The following is a 15,001-nucleotide window of genomic DNA, read 5'->3' on the forward strand; positions in this document are numbered from 1 at the left end:
AAAGAAACAAAATAATGTGTTTAAAAAAAAAAGGGGGGGGTTGTTACAAAGAGACTCCAAGAGAAAAAAAAATAATATAAACTTGCATGTTTCCCATGAAAACCCTAATTACACTGGCAGCACAAATGTACTTTATAGATATTCCTAGTATTACCAAACAGGCTTTTTCTAAAAGGAAAAACTCCTAGATCTCATTTTGAAATTCACCTTAGATTTTACTGAGGCTGTAGAACTAATACCTCTACCAACTTGAAATGGGTGGCCCACACCTGTTTACCTCCAGATCAAAGACAGCATTATGGGAAAGAGTTCTATCAACTACTTTCCAAAGGAGGTCATATTAATATAATTAGCTAATTTTAATAACAGGGAGCACCTTTGGAGTCAGACAGTATGGAGTCTTCTATTTAACAGCTCTGTAGCCCCAGGAATGATGTTTAGCCTCACTCAATCTCTTTGTTGTTTGGGATAACAAGATACTATCTTCATCTACTCTGCACTGCTTTCAGGATGGAGGAAAACAATTTATATAAAGCTCAAGAAATAGTCTTTAGATACACAGCCTAGCCTCTGAACTACAACAATGCTGATAACACACTGGATACTGTGGCTTAGTCCATTATAGTTACTATGAATTGGGAAAGAGAGGTCCATGTTGAGGACTATTCTAGGCACTTTGTAGTACTTCCCCTCAACATAGATATTCCAATGACCCAAGATATAGGGTTTCAATAATAAAATTCTGATTCTATTCGACAGAGATAAACACCATATTCCAATGGGATTTTCTAATATGATTTCAAATGTCCACCAAACTAATTCTGCTTTCTATTGCTATGCTTAGAAATTCTAGCCCTCTTACAGATTAGAAGCAAAAATAATATGCTATAATTTGAATGGACATCTAAAATAAAGGACCCAGAAAGTTTGGGCTAGCACGATAGCTCAACAGGTAAAGGTACTTGCCACTAAGCCTGACAACCTCAGTTTATTATTTGGAACCCAGAGTGGAAGGTGAGACAAACTCCTCCTCCTCTGATCTCCATGCATACTTTGTGGCACTTGTGTGTCCTGTCCAAACAAACAAACCAACAAACAAACCTGGAAAAAAATTCCTAAAACTCACTGGTCATGGTCATATCTACTAGGTATTAAAGAATAAGTCAGTTTTTAGACAGGTAAACAGGGATAATGAAGAGCCAAGGGGCACCATGAAAATCTGTTTAAAGCGTGCTTTGTTTTCTAGGCTTCTTTTGTTTTCAACAATAACCATTTAGATGACAAATCACACTGTTACACTCTCAAACCTTAGTATGAGTGGGTCATGGTAAGTTTAGAGAAACCAGAGAAGGAAGGCCAAGATACCCACAGGTCCTTCACTGACACTAAAACCAAAGTCCTTAATCAACATTTCCCCTGCAGCCTCTTAGACAAGCTGAAGGTGCATCCTATACCAAGAACAAACAAACAGTAGTGACTTACTTTCTTTCAAAAGGATTTATTTTTTATTTTACAAGCATCAGTCTTTAGCCTGAAGGTCTGTATGCATACTGAGGGCAGGCCTGGTATCATGAATGCCCTGGAACTGGAGTTTAAAATGACTGTAAGCTGTCATGTGGGTGCTGGAAACTGTAGTCAGGTCCTTTTCAAGAGTATTAAGTGCTCTTAACTACTGAGCCATCTCCTCTAAGGCCCCTGAATCTAGAAAGCTGTGGTTTTGCTGCATCTCAACAATGAAACAAATACTCCAGGAGGTTTTGCAATAAAGTTGATAGCCCCAATAAATTTATGTGCACCAAGCTAACATGGTACCATATTCCAGGTGTCTGATTGATGTTTTTATTGAATAATATTAACGAAAATATTCACATTCCCAGAGAACAAATGAATAAAACTCAGTTGTGAAAATTTAATACCTTAAAAATGAAAATCATTTGGTCAAAATGTGTAAGTCTCACATGGCAATTCATATTACATGCAGATTTATGTAAATTAACTAAAATTCAGAGCATACCGCTGTTGACTGGCAAAGCACTGAGTCACTGGTGTTGGTTTACTGCTCATTACACCAAGACTTTTATTTAAATGACCTGCTTAATTAAGGATGTCATAAAAAAGCATACTCTGCAGATTTTCTCACAGAATTTGCTTTTCCAAATTAACATAAATCAAAACTCACCTTCGAAAATGATTGGAACTCTTTGAAGATCTGCCCTTGTTTAAGAAATATTTAACATAATCTTCATATAATGAAGTCTAGAAGTCTATCTTTGTAGCATTTCTTGAAGTATACACTCCTAAAGATTTTGTTGTTGTTGTTGTACTTTTCTCTTCTAGTAAAAAACCTGGGTCAAAATAACTTCCAAACCAGAGAGACTAAAAGTCTGGTAGAAATTTTGAGCCAGCACCTCCAGTTTTCACACTGTGGACATAAAGTCAGATCGCCCTGGGTTCAAGACTGGCCTGCATCACTTCTTCATTACCTAGGACAACTTACTAAAATTCTTGAAATTTTCATTTCCTAGCAGGTGGAGGTGTGGGGACATTACTCTAAGGTGTCAGGAAGGACTGAAGAGTTCACACTGTGAGTACAGTACTTAGTATCTATTATAATAAACCTGTACAAAGAGTCAGTACTCTTTGGCAATGGTGGAAACTACAATCTCCACTAACTTATGGACTCACTCAAGGATTTACTGCACATATAAGAAGTGAAAAAATAAAGAGATAAATGAATTCCACAGCTTGCCCTCCCATCAGAAGTCAAAGTGTTTAGAATAAGAAAGGCATATGCATTGTTTTCCTTCATGAAATAGAAAGACAGCACTATGATATTTAGTCATGTGTGCTTTGTTTTTGTGGTCTCAACACTATGCATTACTTGGTCAGGATAAAATGCCCTAATAATTTATAAGGTATCAATACAATTGATTTTAAATTAGAGCATTATCTTAATGTCCTCTTGAGATTTCTTGACTGTTATTTCCTCTTCCTGGAATAAAGCTGTTGGCTCTGCACCAGAAATTTCATTAAATACATCTTCTTTTTCTGGCAAGTTCAGGGGCAAGACCATGACATTTTGATACCAAAGATATGGGCTTGATTCTCATATAGGTGACTAAGCTTTCCTCACATGCCAGTCACCCTGTATGTGGTCCACTTTGTGGGCCACATGAGAACGCATAATGGTGCAGGGTGTGTGTGTGTGAACAAGGACTTCATCTTGATTATCACAATTTTAACAGAAATTGTAATAAATATTTGTCAAGCACATACAACTTTGTACTGAACACAAGTGTTTAATCTTCCAGTCCATTCTGTGCCCTTCAATTCAATGGTCTTCAAGTGTGCAAAGTTTAATACAGCCACCTGCTTTAGTTTTCCCTAAAAAATTCCCTGACCCCATCAAGAAGATACTTAAAAATATAGCTGATTACATTTTCAACAAAAAGTGAGTTGTTTTTCAGAATAGAAAATTGTCGATAGAAATGTAATATAGCCACACTGCATATTTTTCTAGTAGTATTAAATGTGAAAGAAACCCTAAAATTATATATATATATATATATATATATATATATATATATATATATCTCAGATATAACAATACCATATCACTACATAAGCAATTTAAACATGAGATATTTTATAATCTGTCTTCTTTAGTACTATACTTTCAAAGGGTGGTTTGCAATTTATACTTAAAAGTTCACTGTTGCTTGAAATGAGTGTGTAGCTTGTGGCTACCATATTAGGCAACACCTAAATGCAAAACTTTTCACAAAGCCACAAGAGAAACCAACACCCATTAACACTGTAACTCCCCAGCACTATGACAGGTCAGGTAGAACAGTCCCTATCTACTTTCCCCAGTTTCATCTGGATATTTCTTTCTTAGGATAGAAACTTAAGTCTTTTCACTCTAGAGTTTGATGCAAGTTCTGCCAAGAAAAAGGATTTTTTTTGTTCGTTGTGGTTAAGTACTGTTCAGTTTTTCTGTATCAGCCAACTGTCAAATTCTGAAAGGTCCCCCACCTGTGATGCCAGTCCAAGACCCCCTGTTCAGTCTGAGCTCAGTCCCTCATGTCCTCTCCTGGTATCTGCACCATTGCCTCAATTATAGCTGTTGAACAAAGGAGCAGGGAATACACTCTCAGTCAGTCTCATGTAATTTTCATTATCTAGATATTAGAAATTATGCACATGTAGCAAGCATATACTGTTTGATAAGAGTCTTTTGAATCCTTGGCATTCAATATAACCACTTCTGTGGTCTCAAAAGGTGTGTGTCTGCGAAGGAGAGTGGGTGCGATGGAGTTTGTGTAGGCACGTCAAAGGAGGAAGGCTTTCAAAAGTGATTTTGAAAATGATAAGTTGACAATTTTCTGAATTAGTCTGAAAAAGTATTAAGAAACAGTGGAAAACATAAAACTGAAATAGATGTAATGTGGTATTGGGTAGAGGTGAATCCAAAGTGATACCTTTCTCTGTTGCAACTCCACCAATCTAGGGTGCAGGTCTTCCTTCAGGGTCTGTGCCAGCCTTGCCTCTGACTGCATATATGGTGAGTGCTGTTGAAGAAACATACCAAGGCCACCAATTTCCTTCATTATTCTAAAAGAGATACATTTCTGGCAAGAGAGGGGCCATTTATAGTTAGCTTTATCCCTGTTGCTCATCATGTGTTCAGTAGCTAGCTGTCCATAGCCAGGGAGAAGACCCACCCATTAAAAACAAACAAACAAACAAACTGAAAATTGACCAGTAAAAAGGTGAGATCTCAAGGAATCGTGTGTGAGAGACCCAACACAGGAAGAATACAGCCACCAGTAGTTTTTCTCTGATGGCCATTTAAAAAATAATAATCCCTAAGGATTCTTCCTATCGATTATACCTAAAAGCAAAAAAAAAAACCAAAACAAACAAACAAACAAACAAAAAAAAAAATAAACTCTTTATCTCCCCTCCTCCTCCCCCTCACCACCCTGGGCAGTTAAATAATCACATACAAATGGGGAGGGGGGAAGAGGCTTATTATAAGACAGAAAGATGTAACACTTAATGAGGAAAAGCTTCCTATCAACTACCTGTTGTTTTATGCAAAAGTTAGTATGTAAAAAGCACAATGCATTAATATTGATGGTGACTCAAATAGAGAGGGATTAAGTACTTAGATAAGACTTTAAGCAATAGCTCTATATGACTGGTAGATTTGTAGATCCAGAGTTTCAATGGGTATAAAACTCTTGAAAGAAAGGCTGAGTCACCATGTCTGCATCAAGATTACTCTGGTTATCACATACCCACAAACAACAAAAACAGATATTTATATATCTGTGTATACACATACATACGTACATACATGTACATATACATAACAGCAACAAACAGGGAAGAAGAAGCTATAAATTTGAGGGTTGAGGAGTGGGTACACAGAAAGCATAGGAGGAACTTGGGAAGAGGGAGGGAAGTGAAAAGAGAAAGTGATATAATTTTGTATCTATTTTTAAAAAGATTACTCTGGTTAAACCAAAAGAGAGCCTGGCACTAACATGTGCTGAAATGTTGACAGGCAGGTCAAAATTGTAGCTTACTGTCTAATCTTCTTCCCAAACAATAATTAGAGAGCTGTTACAATCTGATGAGAAAAATCTTACTATTATATTCTACTTACTATAGCAGACCAGTGTGAGTACTCTCCCTCTCCCCATCTGATCCCCCTCCCCAACACCCCCTTTCTCCAGACCTACCAGCAACACTTCTGTCAATACTTAGTCTTGCTGTTGGCACTATAGGCTAAAGAGGCTATTGACCTTTATTCTAACATGTCCTTTCTGGGTTAATTACTTTTGTATATTTGGTGTACCCTATGACATTTAATCACTATAGTGCTATTCAGTAACAGAACTGAATGGAACTAACTGCAATTCAGCATTGAGCTAATTGGTGCCATAATAGCAGCACACTGAGAGTGGACTAGAAGAAAATACTTTTGTAATATAGAGAAATGAAATGAGCATTATTTAATCAATCACTATTTTACTAAAAAGAAAGAACACTAGACCAGGAGTATACTTTTTTTAAATATAATTTTTAAATTTGAATTATAAACAATCTTGTTTTCCATGTCAATCGCTCCCCTCCTCCCCTGCCTCCCCACCAATCCCCTATCTCATCCCCTTTCTGCTCTCCAAGGAGGGTGAGGCCTGCTATTAAACTAAAATGGCTTGATGGACTTTACTTTGTAGGGCAAGGACAATGATGTGTTTGCTAAGCAAACAAATGAATATAAGTAATTTGCAACCCAGGTATTGCTTCTGTGTTCTACTCTCTCTTTTCATACATGTACATATGTGTATAAATGTCCCATCACAAGGCATCCCTCCATTAATAAGACCAATGGCCTTTGATCTGGCATGTGGTTTATAGTACCTTAGGAACAGTGACCTGTTTGAGAATATTCCAGTCTAGGGATTTTAAGAATGTCTCCAAGAAAAAAAAAAAAAAAAAAAGATTAATCAAATGATGCATCATAGACATTTGGGCCACTGGTGTAAGTTTTTCAAAACAGATACTCACTGACCTCCATGTAGTGATATATTTTTATTAATCCTGACTGAAGACTCAGAAAAGCAAAGCAGCCTACCACCAGCTCTCACCTCTAGCTCACTCAGGCTGAAGGGGCTGATCCACACACCAGTTCTTCACTAAGTCTCAAATTGCTGCCTCTCCCCAGCATGGCTGGAGAATGAATACCTCTGTTGAGACCTTGCTTCTGTCTTATATACCTCCCTAATGTTAGGATTAAAGGCATGTGATCTGTTACTCTTTTAAACTAATTCAGTATCATGTATCTATGGGTGGCCTTGAACTCAGAGAGATTCATTTACCTCTCAATCCCGAGTCCTAGGATTAAAGGTGTATACCTCCTAGCTTCTGGCTGCTGGTAGTAAAGGTGTGTGCCTGGCTTCTAAGGCTTGTGGCTGACTTTGCTTTCTGAATCCTCAGGCAAGCTTTAATAAATTATAGACAATATATCACCATACTTCTATCCACTGGGAAGACAGTGGGATGAAGAGAACATTAGTTGCTAGAGCATAGGGACAAAGGGATTCAGTGCAGAACTTTAGTCCTAGCTAGTAATGAAAAATGATTTAATCAAACAGGTTTATGCTAAGACCCCAGCTATACCTTGAGCTGAATGTGGGTAATATGATAGATAGTTGGGGAAAAAAGGTTAATAAGACACCAGCTTTCTATGGCATAGAATCTCAAGGAAGAAGTACATAATGCAATAAGCATGTGTTCTAGTGTGTGAACTATGGTTTCAGTTTTAGGTCTAGCATTTACCAGTATGTGATTCTGGGTCAGGCAACCCTTCTAGGTTTCTACTTTCAAAGCTGCCTAACAGAGGCAAGACTTTATGCCCTACAATGGTTGCCAGCTACAGTCTGAATGTCTATGTTCAAATATAACTCCTAAGTTGACACCTAAAATCCAATGTGTTTATATTTGGAAGTTGAGGCTATGAAAGGGGATTAGGTCAAGTATGGAGCCTTATGAGTTGAATGACAGAGCTTATAGGCCAGCTAAGGCAAGCATCTACTCTTCCCACTAATATGAAGAACAAAGCCTGGTGCTGATTATGATGCAGAAATGGGCCAACAGTAAAGACTCTTAATGAGAGGTACCTTGACCAAGACTTCTGAGCCTTCTGACTTCAAGAGATATAGTTCTATTGTTTAAACTACTCAGTTTATGGCATGAACTAAGGCAGCCAATGACAATTTCTTGCAAATACATGAAGTGAAAGGTATTCTGTCCTATCCCCTCTCTGCTTACTTCTAGAACTTGCTGTAAAAGGCACAGGCCAAGCCCTAGCCAAGAACCCACTTTGGATAGCTAGAAGCTGAGAGACCTCCTTTGAAGTATAGAAAGAAGGTAAAGCTAACTGAGAAAGAGCCTCTTTCCTTCTCCAGCTGTAAACAGCAGAAGCATGCTCTCAACTCTGCTTCTAGCTAGTCATTTAGCTTGGTGTTTGAAGTTCTGCCTTCTCCCCAACCTGTAGAATTTAAGTTAAACACGCCTCTAGAACAACCCTGATTCATGGTGACAGAAATGTGTCATACACCTGGCACCTTCAGTTTCAGGCAACTTGACAAATGACTCCAACAAGAAATCAAGTACAATGGTGAGAGGCAGAGCTGCACCACCCTGCAAAGCCTATGTGTTGCAACCAAGGCCTGCTCAGTGCCAGGCACTCTGCTGGGCCCAAGACACTAAGAAGACAAGAAGAAGAACAGGCTAAGGACCTTAAATAGGGGGCAAAACCCAAGTTATCTATGAGACAAATTAACAATGAGTGTGAACATTCTACTACAAGAGATAAATATGAGGGTGGAACTAGAACACATGGAGGGCAGAGTAGGGAATGCCTCGGGACAGTATAGAAAGTAGGGTGGTGCTGACTATGCAAGCCCACTAGGCCATAGTAAGGCCTACATTTTATTGTTCATGCCACTGATTAGGCAGTAAAGGTACTCTAGTTTTTAAAATGAGCCCAAGGTTTTGGAAATTGTCTAAATTCTCAATCATTCCCATTTGCCCCCTTCTCAATTAAACTAGAGTAAGAATTTTGAAAGCCCCTTGGACAGAAAAGATTTTTTTACACCCATCCTTTGCAATGAAAAATAGGAACAATTATAAATATACAATGTAAAATTTGTATGCATGTTAATTCATGTTAAATTAAAATAGCAAAGTTCTGAATGAAATTATGAAAGGTGGTCTTGAAGCAGAAACCAATCAGCAAGTACCAGGTATCCAGCACTACATCACAGAGCAATTATAATGAGAAGAGGATGGATCAGAGAAAGATGTCAGAGTCATAGTTAAATGGCTCCATTCAGAGAAGTATGTGTGTGTACATAAAACTGAAATCTGTTTCTTAATTCAGAAAGGAGTTTTAGGTACCCCACAAGAATACTCCTAACCTCACAGGGCTTTTTAGGACCATGAAAGCTGTATGACAAACAGCATCCTTGTATTTATCAGAGAAGTATGAGAAAAACAAAAAACAAACAAAGAAAAACCAAAACAACAAAAACAAACAAAACCAAACAGGCAAATGGCTTACAACTACACTGATAAAATCTAGTGGCTTTCAACCATTGCTACACATAAGGAGAAAAAGGGAGGGGAGGAGGGGGAGGGAGCATGAAAGAGAGAGGGAAAGAGGTAGAAGAGGAGTGGGGGAGAGGGAAAGAGGGAGAGGAACACCATGACTCTGTCCTAGAGCAATTAAATTTATAAAACTCCTGAGTGATTCCACAGTTGACAACCTGTGACCTAAGGCAGAGTCAGCTAATGGCAAGCCACTGCTGATTGCTATCAATTAGAATGACAATCAACTGGCACTGCATGCCCATTGGCACCAAACCTCACCTTAGGGACCTCTGCAAGAACACAGTTAGCTCAAGGAGATTCTAGACTTTCTCACTCAGCAGCCAATCATTGCATAATGAACAACAGACAAGAAATTGCAAATTCCAAAATCACAGCTCACATAGAGTTGTGAGCAATAAAAACTTAAACATCAACTCTGTCCTGAGATAAAGCGCAGTACTCTTAATCCACTTTTGAATGCCTTAATGTAACATTCCCATGTGTGACTCTACAATGCTGACAGGGATATATTTTGATGTGATAATTAAAACAATAATCTCAATGAAGTAGATATTACGAGATAATTGGCCATCCTCAGGATTTATTTAAGCAAACTGTGGTAAAAGCCAAGGACACTTATCATCAAGGTCAATTACAATAATTGGTTATCTGAATTCCATTATTGCTATTGTAAAGCCTTATGAAGAAAGAAAAGAAAAAAGAGAGGAGGGAAGGAAGGAAGGAAGGAAGGAAGGAAGGAAAGAAGGAAAGAAGGAAAAGTAAACACACAGTGGAATGGAATAACCTAGCAGGAAGTGTTCCTGTTGCTCAGCTAGTGATCATTCAGGAATTCTGACAATTTTGTGGAGCCTTCACTCCCAGTCAATACATGTAAATACAGGATTTCTTAGTTGGAAGGTTGAAATACATGGTAACACATGGCTCTAACTTGACAACACTGGAGAGTTCTGGAGAACACAAGCCCACGGTGACCCAGAGATGAACTATATCCCTGTTCTTTGGCACCCAGTAGTTTGAAAGGTGGTGGGATCATCAAGAGATGAGGCTTAGTGCAAGGTAACTAGGCAACACAGAGAGTTAGCTTCAAAAGAGATTATTATAATTTGTGCAGCCCCTGAATCCCTCTAGTATCCCTATCACATGTATATTCATGCCATTATCATGTCATACAAGACTCTTACCAGAGGTCAACAAATGGGCCCACCCCAATTAGAGGTTCAGCCTCTAAAGCTGTGAGGCAATAAAATTTTTCTTTTTAAATATATCTTGTGACAACATAAAACAAGGTAATACAACCCATTATTAAATTAGTTACACTTACTTCTCATTAATACTCCCAAGGAGAATTCATGACTGCCTTTTGTTGAAACTCAAGGAGACTAGATGATAGTTTGTAGGAAATTATTTTTGTCCTTCACATGCCACTTTAGCTTGTTTAGATTAATATTTAGGCTCAAGTACCAAATGTCAACCAGAAAAGAATCCAGAAAGCTTTGAAGGCTAGAGAAGGGGAAACAGAATCTTCGACCTTCCTTCAGCTAATTGAAATATGTTTGGCAATCGAAGAGTCTAAGACTTTAAAGTTGTGATTAAACATCAAGACTTTGATGTTTTATATGACATTCTTCCCCACTAATTAACTTCATTAGTGTAGTGGTGAAGAATGCCATATAAAACATCAAAGTCTTGGTTTTCACTGTCTACATCAATCCAACTAAACAGTAATAAATAATTCTGTAAAAGGCATTACCTTAGAAGAACTATTTCTGCTTACAAGCTCAAACTGTACTATAGGCAAATTTTCTCAAAATAATCCCAAGATGTTATCCACACTGCAGCTCAACTATTCTGCAGCAAAGCACATCATTTAATGTACTGTTATTAAGTGGCCCAAAATGTCATACTGAGCAAAAGGATTGAGGCATCCCATTGTAGTTACATGGATGGCTATAAGTAACCACTACTATGGGATAAAAAAAAAAAAAAAAAACATAGGAAGCACAAAGCAAACAGCCACAAGAAGAATGCACTGGAAGGTAGAGTCTAATATGTATTACTGGTCTAGAGAGTTTGCATGGCAGTTAAGAGTACTTGGCAGTTAAGAGTACTGGCTGCTTTTCCAGAGGATCCACGTTCAGTTCCCAGAACCCACATGGAAGCTCACAACTGTCTGTAACTCTAGTTCCAAGGGATCTTGACACCCTCTTATACACTAGGGAAAGACCAATGCACATAAAATCTTAAAAAAATAACTATGTATTTATTACTTTAATCAGTGAGTTTAGTTCAGCTCCAAAACAAAAGATCAACACCAGAGGGGAGGAAAAAGGCAAGTTATAAAACAAGAACTGCAATCAAGGTCTTCTCAAACTTCAAATTCACATGTCCTTGACCTTTCTTTTAATATACAGTATAAAAAGATGGGGATACAAGAATATAAAGGTAACTGAGTAGGCCTTCTCAACAGGAATAAAGCTCTTAGTTCCAATGTGCTCCACTTAATAGGGTAGGATAAGTCCGACCTTTATCTGGTAAGGCCCAGAGAAGCCATCTAGTTCGTTGTTACTCTGAGAGTAAGTGTGGTTTAGGCTTGTATCTCATCCACTTGGGAGGCTGAAGCAGAAAGATAAGGAAGACAGAAAGTTTAGGACAGCATGAACAACTTACTGAGACACCATCACCACCACAGACACACAGTAAAAGCAAGGGAGTAATGCAGCTCAGTGGTAGTGTAGCTGCCTAGCACATGCCAGGGAAAAGGGGGAAGAGGAGGTGGTGCTGGTATACACTTTTAGCTTTTTCCTATCAAACTGACTAAACTGGTATCTGTGCTGTAACCAAACTTTTGGTTGTTAACAATAATAATAACAACAATAACAATAACAACAACAACAATAATAATTGAAAATGTGAGAAGCTCTTGTGAACCATCTTATTTTAGGTAGAAGGAAATCTGAGTTCCTAAAATAATGCAAGTCATGTATGACCACAAATGGCCGATAACAGAAGACAATTCTTTAATTTTAAGGGTTTGGTTAACATTATAAAAGTCAGAGGGAAAGATACCTAGCTACTATGTTAGAAATTCAACAAGTCCTTAGCAGCAGGGTATCAAGAAGAGGACCAGGATGAGATAGGGTGTGTTTAGTATTTAGGCATTTGTATTGGCCTGCCTTGGAGTTCTGACAGGATATGCCCTCAGCTGCTGCCACTAGGAGCACTACCTGTGTCTACTTACTATGTTCCCTTTTAAAAGGGCCCTGTCTACCTTCCACCCCCCTCAAGGTCTTTCCCCCATCTTCTCTTTCCCTCTCTTTCCTCTCCTGCTGTTCCTACCCCCCTTTCCTTTTTACAATCCATTTCCGTAATAAAACCCCTCTGCTTGAACTCTGTCGCATGCTGCCTTTCTCTCCAGTGTCTTTTTATAGTTCCATGTTAGAAATTCAACAAGTACTCAGCAGCAGGGTATCAAGAAAAGAGGACAAAGATGAGATAGGGTGTATGTATGTGTGTGTGTGTGGGTGGGTGCCCAGGTATCTAGATGCAAATCTGACTTAAGCCACATTTTAAAAAAGATAAATGGTTTAATTAGCATATACTAATTACACATAGATTAGTTTTACTGTGATATTCTCATATGTGTACATGAATATTGATCATATTCATACCCTCTTATCCTCTGTTCTGTCTCATTTCCTGCTAATCCCTTTCTTTTCAACTGCACCCCCACAACATTCATGTCCTTTTCAAGGTTTTGTCCTGTGACCCAATCATTGTCACCATTGTGATTTACAGGAGCATGGACAAAGGTTTGCTAGCAGGACTATCTTAAGCCAAGACTCTTTTCTGTTTTTTGCTTTTTTTATTTTTTATTTTCCAAGACAAGAGTTTCTCTGTGTAACCCTAGCTGTCTTGGATATCACACTCCTAGACCAGGCTGGCCTTGAACTCATGTAAATCCACCTGCCTCTGCTTCCCATGAGTGCGGGGACTAAAGCCATGCTCCACTAAACTACACATAGCAAACTGAGGTGATGTTAAATTGTTCACCAGATGAGTCATGCCTCTCATGAAATATGAGCTGCATGAGGCTGACAGTTCTTCACCTTTTTACTACTGGCATGCACGCACGCACACACACACAAGATAAATACAGGGCCTGCACCTGGCTCAGAACTAAATGACAAATCTTTAAAGCCTTTCTACATGCATCATTTGTGGTTTATTACTGTAAGTTCTCATTAAGTTAGCACCATATAGCAATTACTATATTAGTAAAGCAAAACTGACAGATAAAACCTCACTCTTCCAGTGTGTCCTTCATATTAACTTAATCACATCCACCAAGATCCTATGTTCAAGTAAAGTCACATTCATAGACAACAGGGATCAAAACTGGATGCCATCTTTTGGATGGATGCAATTTAACCCAAAGCAAGCGCCAACATTATAAACATAATAAGCTTAAAGCTTTTGGTAATTACTCATTAGGCATGTTCTTGACAACAATACAACTAGAAAAATGTCCTTATTTATTTATGTACCTCTCGTAAAGGTGATATAGGCCCCATTTTGGCAACTACCTTCCAACACACTGTTTCTAACACACACAAATACACATGCACACAAGCATGCACCAGCTCCAGTGTTATGGTGGAGGCTAGGTTAAGATTTATATGGAAGGCCTGTCCTTTCCTCTCATTCCTTTCTGCAATTCTGCATGTCTTTCTGCTTTGGAGGAACTGACAGAATTCAACTTGTATTAGTTACTCAAAACTAAATACATAAATAAAATCCTATATTGCAAAATTATAGGTAGAACTATCTAAAATATTCTAATTCTTGGGTGGAAAAAGCAGACAGGATATAACAGATTTACCACAACAAAATTCATCAATTTAAACAAATAAACAACCTAACAAAGGCACAGTTCCTTGAGAGATGGGCTATTAGGTTGAGGATGAATCATGCCTATGTGAACATTTTCTTTAAAAAAAAAAAAAAAAAAAAAAAAAAGTTTCAAGATGGATTAATGATATACCTAAATGGTAAGATTGGTATTTAAGTTACAGTCAATTTTTGAACTCAATAAGGTCTCAGTTATAAGGTTATCTTTGATTGGACAGAATTTTTAGATAGCAAGCAAGCAACATATTTTAAAATCAAACAAAGTAGCTAAAAACCTCGCTCTCTTACATCCCAATATTCTGGCAAGAAGTTAAACATGATAACTGACATTCAGACATATGACCTTATATTCAATTTAAATGAATTATTTTTAGATATTCTGTGATAACTATTCTTATGACTTAAGTACTGCATAATAAAATCCATCTTTCATTTTGCTTTGGTTCAGGAAAGGCTTAAAAAAATTCCTCTCCAACAGTACTCTGGCAAACACTCTTAAATCATGTAATTCACCAGGTTCAACTGTGCTGCTACAATCACTTTCAAAGAAGATAGTTATAATACATTATCATTATAGCTATACAATCCATGCTGAATGCTCCTTGGCTGAATTCCTAACATTTTAATGCTGAAATTGATCTGTTTTAAAAACATCATGTGGAGGGTTTTTAAATACCATACAGGCCCAAGCTCTTTATTTTAAATGCCTTAGAAATGAGCTTACATAAACGGGGGGGGGGGGGGGATCCCTCCCCACAAACCCTGCTCTCTAATCTAGCATTAAGCATATTTTAAAGAACAACAGGCATGTTTCCAAACAAACTACTGTGGTATACAAATTACTCAGCATGAATGAGTATAACAATGCTTCTCATACGAGTTTAAAACCTAGAGAAAGCTGACATTT

General features: G+C 37.9%; 1 pseudogene; it reads right to left on the reverse strand.

Annotated features, from left to right (window-relative positions):
• The window catches only part of LOC127227825 (transducin-like enhancer protein 4), a 123,739-nt pseudogene that overhangs the window by 18,930 nt on the left and 89,808 nt on the right, over nt 1-15,001 (reverse strand).

Source organism: Phodopus roborovskii, unplaced genomic scaffold (assembly GCF_943737965.1).
Source record: "Phodopus roborovskii unplaced genomic scaffold, PHOROB, whole genome shotgun sequence".
Classification (NCBI taxonomy): domain Eukaryota; kingdom Metazoa; phylum Chordata; class Mammalia; order Rodentia; family Cricetidae; genus Phodopus; species Phodopus roborovskii.